Source organism: Rhipicephalus microplus, unplaced genomic scaffold (assembly GCF_043290135.1).
Source record: "Rhipicephalus microplus isolate Deutch F79 unplaced genomic scaffold, USDA_Rmic scaffold_137, whole genome shotgun sequence".
Lineage (NCBI taxonomy): Eukaryota > Metazoa > Arthropoda > Arachnida > Ixodida > Ixodidae > Rhipicephalus > Rhipicephalus microplus.
The window spans coordinates 597,501-606,942 of NW_027464709.1; the positions used below are offsets into that span (position 1 = coordinate 597,501).

Sequence of the window (9,442 nt, forward strand, 5' to 3'; positions counted from 1 at the left end):
CGCAACGCAAGGCTGCGATCTCGCGCACTTTGCGCACGGCTGGAGAAGCTTTGCTGGCCGGCTTTCGCTCCTCGTGTTTACCGTGCGTTAAAGTTGCGCGTCCGTGGCTCTCGCAGCTCTTGCGCGCCCGGTCGCAGAGAGGAGTACGCAACCTCGACCGCACTTTCCCTGCAGGCTTCCTTCCGACTCGAAGTCCTGCGGCGGTCTCAACGAGGTGCCACATCCTCAATGCAGTCGGTCGCCCCCGTTTCGGTTGGGCTCTGGCACGACGGTCGCCACCGTCTCGCCCTTGAGTGGCCGCTGTTGGCGCTCGCTGTGAGGTGTTCAGCGTGCTGTCCGTGTTGCCGACGCGGTCAAAACGAGTCGACGGCTCACGTTCCCTTGTGCGCCGAAGGCTCTCTTGATATGTGATCCGACCCTCAGACAGACGAAGCCAAGGGAAGACCCAAGGCCGCAATGTGCGTTCAAAGAATCAGTGCTCAGTGTGTCCTGCAATTCACACCAAGTCTCGCAGCTGGCTGCGTTCTTCATCGACCCGAGAACCGAGTGATCCACCGCTTAGAGTCGTGAAAAAGTGTTTGTTCAATTCCGTACAGTCAAAACCAAACGTTTCTGGCACTCGGCCAAACAGTGGCCAAGAAGGGCGCTTTTCAGCGCACGCTTGGACTCCAAAACTCTGCCGCGCCTTTTTCGGCTGCCGCAAATCGAGCAAACGGTGTGTTTCGGACGGCGTTTCGCTTTCGCTACTTGCGAGTGCTTTCGTGGTCCACCCCTCTATAAATACTCGGGAGGCGTCGAAGCCGGTTCTCCAAGCCGGACCCGTAGGTATCGTTGTGTGCTCGCTCTCATTGGCCCGCCTAACCAGAAAATGCCTGCGGTACACCCATTTGGATAAGAGTGCACGCAGATGCGGGCCTCGACGGCTACACATTTCCTCGGGCGGCCGCCTCCCGGCCTCCGTGGAGCGCGGGATGCACGGTCCCATCGACAAGCCTCTCCCGTTTTTACCGTGGCGTCGCGGTTCACCACGGCAGGCGGGTCGGTCTCCTCCGCATAAAAAGGGGGACCCCCGCTTTTTGTTCCACGAAATCGCACAAGCTTTTTTCGCATCCACGGTTTGCCACCGCACACCAAAATGCCGATCCGGCTGCCTACTTTAGCCAACAGGTGGAGCCAGGCGCGCCGTACTTGCGCGGCACTTCCCACGTCCACCGAAGTCGGTGCCAAGGACCACTTTCGGCGCCGGAGCCGCGTACGAGCCTACTCGAGGCGGAAGAACGAAGCCAGCAAGGGCCTGGCCGCAAGTGCGTTCAATTGTCGGGACGTCCAAGTCCCTCGTTCTTCCGTGCTTCCTCTTTCGGCAAGTCGTTGCGGCACCTTCCCAAAGCGCGCAGACCCGCTAATCGCGACGAGCGCGACGTGGCCGTGCCGCCTTTCCCTCGGCAGCAAGCAAAACGCCTGGCAACGTCGACGCTCCCCTAACCGCGATCTCGCACCGTGTTTCGTGTGGCGAATTCAAAAGCCGGCCGGCGCTGCTGCAACCATTACGGTCGGTACGCATACGCCGCGGAGGGCGGGACGGTCATCGGAGCGTGCGGTTCCTCCATCGAGTACTGCGCACCTCGGCCGTCGCATCGCCGTGCCATGACCGGCCGCGCGTCAACGCGAACCGGTGCCAGCGAGATCCCTCGCCTGCAAGAACCGACCGGCAGCCTCCGTCACCCGAGGACGCGGAGGCGCTTGCCGCGGACGGCGGGACGGTATGCACTGGTGCACAGCGGACCCGTCACATCGCCAGTTCCTTGACCGACCGCCGACGCTTGTGCCGTTCCTCTCGTACTTGGCAGTCGCCGCGCGATTGTCGGGTCTCGTTCTTGCACGCTCGAACGGTCGGGAGGGCACTCGGCTGGCGTTTCGGGAACGCGCAGCCTCGCCTTCTACCGACGTAACCACGACTCGCCGTTCGCGCTCCGCCGCTCCTGTTTACAGTACTAGGCGGTCCCGCAGCGGTCGGGTCGCGCATTTCGAGCGCTTCGAGCCACGGTGCTGTGGCGGGTCGAAAGCCGACCTATGAGTGCGTTGCGCCGTTTGTACCCGCGTCCGCCACCTGGCCGACCGTCCAAGGTCGCGGTGTTGGCGTCCGCTGGGCGCAACAATTTGTCACGGGGTGCCGCTCCACATTCAGGCAGCCCCGTGGGGAAAAGCCGACCCCGCGTCCAAACGGGGTCAGCGGCAGAAAGTGTCGGGCGCAGACGCAGCTGAGGCGCTCACCCTTCACAATCCGTTAATGATCCTTCCGCAGGTTCACCTACGGAAACCTTGTTACGACTTTTACTTCCTCTAAATGATCAAGTTTGGTCATCTTTCCAACAGACCGGCGCAACCGAAAGGCCGCGCCGGACATCGGTCCGAAGACCTCACTAAATCATTCAATCGGTAGTAGCGACGGGCGGTGTGTACAAAGGGCAGGGACGTAATCAACGCGAGCTTATGACTCGCGCTTACTGGGAATTCCTCGTTCAAGGGGAACAATTGCAAGCCCCTATCCCAATCACGAAAGAAGTTCCACGGGTTACCCAGTCTTTTCAGACAGGGATAAAGACACGCTGCTTCCTTCAGTGTAGCGCGCGTGCGGCCCCGGACATCTAAGGGCATCACAGACCTGTTATTGCTCTGTTTCGTGCGGCTAGGAGCCGCTTGTCCCTCTAAGAAGGTTGTAAGGTGCTGGGAACCCCGCACCTATTTAATAGGCTAGAGTCTCGTTCGTTATCGGAATTAACCAGACAAATCGCTCCACCAACTAAGAACGGCCATGCACCACCATCCACCGAATCAAGAAAGAGCTCTCAATCTGTCAATCCTCCCAGTGTCCGGGCCGGGTAAGTTTTCCCGTGTTGAGTCAAATTAAGCCGCAGGCTCCACTCCTGGTGGTGCCCTTCCGTCAATTCCTTTAAGTTTCAGCTTTGCAACCATACTTCCCCCGGAACCCAAATACTTTGGTTTCCCGGAAGCTGCCCGCCGAGTCATTTGAGTAACTCAGGCGGATCGCTGGTTGGCATCGTTTATGGTCAGAACTAGGGCGGTATCTGATCGCCTTCGAACCTCTGACTTTCGTTCTTGATCAATGAAAACATTCTTGGCAAATGCTTTCGCAGTAGTTCGTCTTGCGACGGTCCAAGAATTTCACCTCTAGCGCCGCAATACGAATGCCCCCGTCCGTCCCTCTTAATCATTACCTCGTATTCCAAAAACCAACAGAACAGAAACGAGGTCTTGTTCTATTATTCCATGCAAGTTTATTCAGGCGACTCGCCTGCGTTGAGCACTCTAATTTTTTCAAAGTAAAAGCACCGGCCATCTCGAGGCACACAATGAAGTGCACCAAGAAAGAACCGGCATGATGTTCAGTCCGAGCCGTCGCATCGGGTAGATGCACTACTCGTCTGGAACTGAGATCCAACTACGAGCTTTTTAACCGCAGCAGCTTTAGTATACGCTATTGGAGCTGGAATTACCGCGGCTGCTGGCACCAGACTTGCCCTCCAATTGATCCTCGTTAAAGGATTTAGAGTGTACTCATTTCAATTACGGGGCCTCAAAAGAGTCCCGTATTGTTATTTTTCGTCACTACCTCCCCGTGCCGGGAGTGGGTAATTTGCGCGCCTGCTGCCTTCCTTGGATGTGGTAGCCGTTTCTCAGGCTCCCTCTCCGGAATCGAACCCTGATTCTCCGTTACCCGTAACAACCATGGTAAGCAAGTAACCTACCATCGAAAGTTGATAAGGCAGACACTTGAAAGAAACGTCGCCGGCTCGTGGCCATGCGATCAGCACAAAGTTATCCAGAGTCACCACACAATACGGGCCGAAACCCGATCGATCTTGGTCTAATAAAAGCACCCGTTACCCAAAGGGCTCCAGGCTCACTGCATGTATTAGCTCTAGAATTGCCACAGTTATCCAAGTAGGAAGAAACGATCTAAGGAACCATAACTGATTTAATGAGCCATTCGCGGTTTCGCCTTATTTCGGCATGTACTTAGACATGCATGGCTTAATCTTTGAGACAAGCATATGATTACTGGCAGGATCAACCAGGTAATCGTTCGACTGCGCGTCCGTCCTCGCCTTCGGCGGGCCGGACGCAGTCTGTGTGCGGCGGAGGCCACCTTCAGGCGCCCCAACACGCTTATTTTGCACTCCGAGATGACGGCGTTCGAGCTCGCTACGGCACAACCTTCCCGAAAGACGAGTGGGAGCCGTGCGGCAAGAAGCACGTTCATGCTCGCTCTTTTTCGTTGCATCGACTCGGTCGCGCCGTGCGGGTTGCCCAAGCCCGCTGCACTGTCGGTGGACCGGCCGGAACTAGCAACGGAGCCGAGACTGCAAAGCCGCCAGACGACGGGTCACGCCCGCGTCTTCGGCGCTTTCGCATCTGAATCGCCCGAGGACGACACGGAACACACCTCGATATCGTGGTAAAACGGCACCGTCCGACAACCAGCCCCTAACGCATCAAGCGGATGAGGCTGCAGACGACTGCCGTGGATTCCCCTGGAGCAGACCCGAGGACACGCTTGACGAGGCCGAAGCCCGCCGCATATCAGACACCCGGTCGCTTTCGCGTACGCCGCTCACGAGAACCCCCACATAATAGCAGCGATAAGTACCCAGACCTCCTTGGGCACTAATACGAGCGTACTCGAGAAAATTTCACCGCGGGTGTGCCCCGAAACGTGTGGCACGTTGAGCGTGCCACAAGTCTACGTCGCTCTCAAACCCGCCGAGGTCGTAGAATTTGCGACCCTACTCACGAAATTCCCACCGAGGATACGGCCGCAAACGTACCGCACCTTGGGTAGGCCACGAGTTTGTGCAACACTACGCTGACGGCACAGCACCGAGGTCGTGCGCGCACGCACGGGAAAATTCCGCCGCGGTTTCTGCCGAAAACGTGAGGCACCACGACTCTCCGCAAGTTCGCGTCGACTGCGAAAGACCGAAGTCGTGAACGACGTGTCCGCTACTCGCCGCCGACACGCTGGACACCAAACGTACAACGACTCGACGGCGTCGTAGAGGCCCACGACGCGGTTTTCCTTAACGACGTCTCGGCGTGGCACCGACAGGTTAGAACGGCCGACCAACGTTCCCTGTCCGCCGTTCGGCTCAGTCGAAGGGCTCGGCGACTTCGGCAACGCTGCGAAGCCGCACGGTGACGCACGCCATGTCCCCATTTTTTTTTTTCTTTCTGCGTCTGCCGGGGTGCCCCTATAATAGCAGCGATAAGCACCCAGACCGCCGTGGGTCGCTCGCCCCGGCTGACGTGGTTTTTCGTACTCCTGCGGCGGTCGCCGTCAAGCACGTCCAAATACGCTACTTTCGTGGGCGCATTCACGCTCTTTCGCTTCGCCGGAGTGCCAGCACTCACTCTGCCAAAAACGGCGAACATCCGAGCGGCGGTTCCCACTTTTGCGTCGGCGTCGCAAACCCCGCCCCGGCAGACGAGGTTTGCCGTACTCGTGCGACGGTGGCCGGCGGGCACGTCGAAAGACGCCGATATCGTGCGCGAATTGGCGCACCTTGGCTTCACCGGAGTGCCGCCACTGACTCCTCCAAAAACGGCGAAGATCCGAGCGGCGCTTCCCACTTTCGCATCGGCGTCCCGAACTCCGCCCCGGCTGACGCGGTTTACCGTACTCGTGCGACGGTCGCCGGCGAGCACGTGGAAAGACGCCGATATCGTGCCCGAATCGGCTCCGTTCGGCTTCGCCGGAGTGCCAGCACTGGCTCGGCGAAAGACGACGAACATCCGAGCGACGGTTCTCACTATTGCGTACGCGTCGCAAACCCCGCCCCGGCAGACGCACTTTGCCGTACTCGTGCGACGGTCGCCGGCGAGCACGTAGAAAGACGCCGATATCGTGCCGGAATCGGCCCCGTTTGGCTTCGCCGGAGTGCCAGCACTCACTCGGCCACAAACGGCGAACATCCGAGCGGCGGTTCCCACTTAGCCGTCGGCGTCCCGAACTCCGCCCCGGCAGACGCGGTTGCCGAGCTCGTGCGACTAGCGACCGCGAAGCCGTCTCGCGACGCCGCTTTCGTGCGCGGCTCCCACTGCGACCTGGGTCACCCGAGGTCGACGAGCAAAAAAGAATGTCGAAAAAAAATTTTTTTTTTTTTTGCGTCTGCCGGGGTGCCCCTATAATAGCAGCGATAAGCACCCAGACCGCCATGGGTCGCTCGCCCCGGCTGACGTGGTTTTTCGTTTTCCTGCGGTGGTCGTCGTCAAGCACGTCCAAACACGCCACTTTCGTGGGCGCATTCGCGCTCTTTCGCTTCGCCGGAGTGCCAGCACTCACTCTGCCAAAAACGGCGAACATCCTAGTGGCGGTTCCCACTTTTGCGTCGGCGTCGCCAACCCCGCCCCGGCATACGCGGTTTGCCGTACTCGTGCGGCGGTGGCCGGCGGGCACGTCGAAAGACACCGATATCGTGCGCGAGTCGATGCTTCTTGGTCTCGCAGGAGGGCCGCCACTCACTCCTGCAAAAACGGCGAAGATCCGAGCGGCGCTTCCCACTTTTTCGTCGGCATCGCAAACCTCGCCCCGGCAGACGCGCTTTGCCGTACTCGTGCGACGGTCGCCGGCGAGCACGTCGAAATACGCCGATATCGTGCCCGAATCGGCCCCGTTTCGCTTCGCCGGAGTGCCAGCACTCACTCGGCCAAAAACGGCGAACATCCGAGCAGCGGTACCCACTTAGCCGTCGGCATCCCGAACTCCGCGCCGGCTGACGCGGTTGCCGAGCTCGTGCGACTAGCGACCGCGAACGCGTCTCGCGACGCCGCTTTCGTGCGCGGCTCCCATTGCGACCTGGGTTACCCGAGCTCGACCAGCAAAAAAGAAGGTCGAAAAAAAATTTTTTTTTTCTGCGTCTGCCGGGGTGCCCCTATAATAGCAGCGATAAGCACCCAGACCGCCGTGGGTCGCTCGCCCCGGCTGACGTGGTTTTTCGTACTCCTGCAGCGGTCGCCGTCAAGCACGTCCAAATACGCCACTTTCGTGGGCGCTTTCGCGCTCTTTCGCGTCGCCGGTGTGCCAGCACTCACTCTGCCAAAAACGGCCAACATCCGAGCGGCGGTTCCCACTTTTGCGTCGGCGTCGTAAACCCCGCCCCGGCAGACGCGGTTTGCCCTACTCGTGCGACGGTCGCCGGCGAGCGCGTCGAAAGACGCCGATATCGTGCGCTAATTGGCGCTCCTTGGCTTCTCCGGAGTGCCGCCACTCACTCCTCCAAAAACGGCGAAGATCCGAGCGGCGTTCTCCACTTTCGCATCGGCGTCCCGAACTCCGCCCGGGCTGACGCGGTTTACCGTACTCGTGCGACGGTCGCCGCCGGGCACGTCGAAAGACGCCGATATCGTGCCGTAATCGGCCCCGTTTGGCTTCGCCCGAGTGCCAGCACTCACTCGGCCAAAAACGGCGAACATCCGAGCAGCGTTTCCCACTTTCGCATCGGCGTCCCGAAGCCCGCCCCGGCAGACGCGGTTTGCCCTACTCGAGCGACGGTCGCCGGCGATCACGTCGAAAGGCGCCGAATTCGTGCACGAATCGATGCTTCTTGGTCTCGCAGGAGGGCCGCCACTCACTCCTGCAAAAACGGCGAAGATCCGAGTTGCGCTTCCCACTTTTTCGTCGGCGTCCCGAACTACGCCCCGGCTGACGCGGTTTACCGTACTCGTGCGACGGTCGCCGGCGGGCACTTCAAAATACGCCGATTTCGTGGGCGCATTCACGCTGTTTCGCTTCCCCGGAGTGCCAACACTCACTCTGCCGAAAGCGGCGATCATCCGAGCGGCGGTTCCCACTTTTGCGTCGGCTTCGCAAACGGCGCCCCGGCAGACGCGCTCGTGCGACGTACTCGTGCGACGGTCGCCGGCGAGCACGTCGAAAGACGCCGATATCGTGCTCGAATCGACCCCGTTTCGCTTCGCCGGAGTGCTGCCAGTCACGGCGCAGAAAACGGCGAACAAGTGTTTTTTTTTTTTTTTCCTAGAATTTGTGTTATAGAAGGCACATTTGATATCGGACGATAATTTTCAACTTTATCACGCGCACCGATTTTCGTGTAGAGGTTTGCAAGTTTATGGGAATTTCTCCACTTGGAATAATGCGATTTAGTAGTACTACGAGAACTTCATGGATGTACTCAAGGGTACGGGGCAAGTCAGTTACGTCAACACCTGCAGATTTTTTACACTTCAAACTGAAAATTGTTGGTTGTGAGTCCTCGTGTGATATTAAAGGCCGATTCGCTAACACATAGAACAAAGAAAGAAAGGAAGAAAAAACGCCCGCGCTCGCTCAAGAAACCTGGGTTCGCAACAAGTGGCAACAACAAGCAACCGAGCGAGTGCGCCAAAACCCGTGGCGGCCGAACAAACGCGAAGTCCCAACCGCGTCAGCCGGGGCGGCACGGGACAGGAAAAATCACTTCAGCCGGGGCGGCGGGGCACCGAATAAACCTCGTCACCTCGTCGCAGGATAAAAGAGGAAACAAAAAGTCTAAACAGCGTCTGCTGGAGCGAATGCGTAATAAAACAACAACAACAACAAAAAAAAACACCCGCGCTCAAGAAGTCTGCAATCCTCACAAAAGGCGACTGTGACCGAGCAGCGTCAGCCGGGGCCGTGCGGAAACGGAAAAACCGCGACTACCGGGGCGTCGAGGCACCGAAAAATCCACTTCAGCCGCGGCGAAAAAAAAAACAAAAAGAAAGACGGAGGGGGGGGGGGAACCACGTCTGCCGGGGCGAAGGAAAAAAAAAAACGCGTCTGCCGGGGCGAGCCCGGGTGCGGCACCACCGGGAAAACTGTGGCAAACAGACATGGCGATCGAGTGAGTGGGCCGCCAGCCAGGCTCAGCCAAAAAGTGCAAAGTCCGAACCGTGTCAGCCGGGGCGACGCAAAAACCGCGTCAGCCGGGGCGGCGCGAAAACCGCGTCAGCCGGGGCGGCACGAAACCGCGTCAGCCGGGGCGGCGCGAAAACTGCGTCAGCCGGGGCGGCGCGAAAACCTCGTCAGCCGGGGCGAGCGAAAAGGGGGGGGGGGGGAACCACGTCTGCCGGGGCGAAAGAAAAAAAAACGCGTCTGCCGGGGCGAGCCCGGGTGCGGCACCACCGGGAAGACTGTGGCAAACAGACATGGCGATCGAGTGAGTGGGCCGCCAGCCAGGCTCAGCCCAAAAAGTGCTAAGTCCGAACTGCGTCAGCCGGGGCGGCGCGAAAACCGCGTCTGCCGGGGCGGCACGAAACCGCGTCAGCCGGGGCGGCGCGAAAACTGCGTCAGCCGGGGCGAGCCCGGGTGCGGCACCACCGGGAAAACTGTGGCAAACAGACATGGCGATCGAGTGAGTGGGCCGCCAGCCAGGCACAGCCGAAA

At 59.5% G+C, this 9,442-nt stretch overlaps 2 non-coding genes across 2 annotated transcripts; both read right to left on the reverse strand.

The window, feature by feature from the left end:
• Positions 1–413: 413 nt before the first annotated feature.
• Positions 414–566, reverse strand: LOC142791091 (5.8S ribosomal RNA). The gene has a single exon (XR_012890000.1). It is a non-coding gene; the product is annotated as a 5.8S ribosomal RNA (ribosomal RNA).
• A 1,719-nt stretch (positions 567–2,285) lies between these two features.
• On the reverse strand, positions 2,286–4,100 carry LOC142791117 (small subunit ribosomal RNA). Its single transcript, XR_012890024.1, has one exon. It is a non-coding gene; the product is annotated as a small subunit ribosomal RNA (ribosomal RNA).
• Between the last annotated feature and the right edge of the window lie 5,342 nt (positions 4,101–9,442).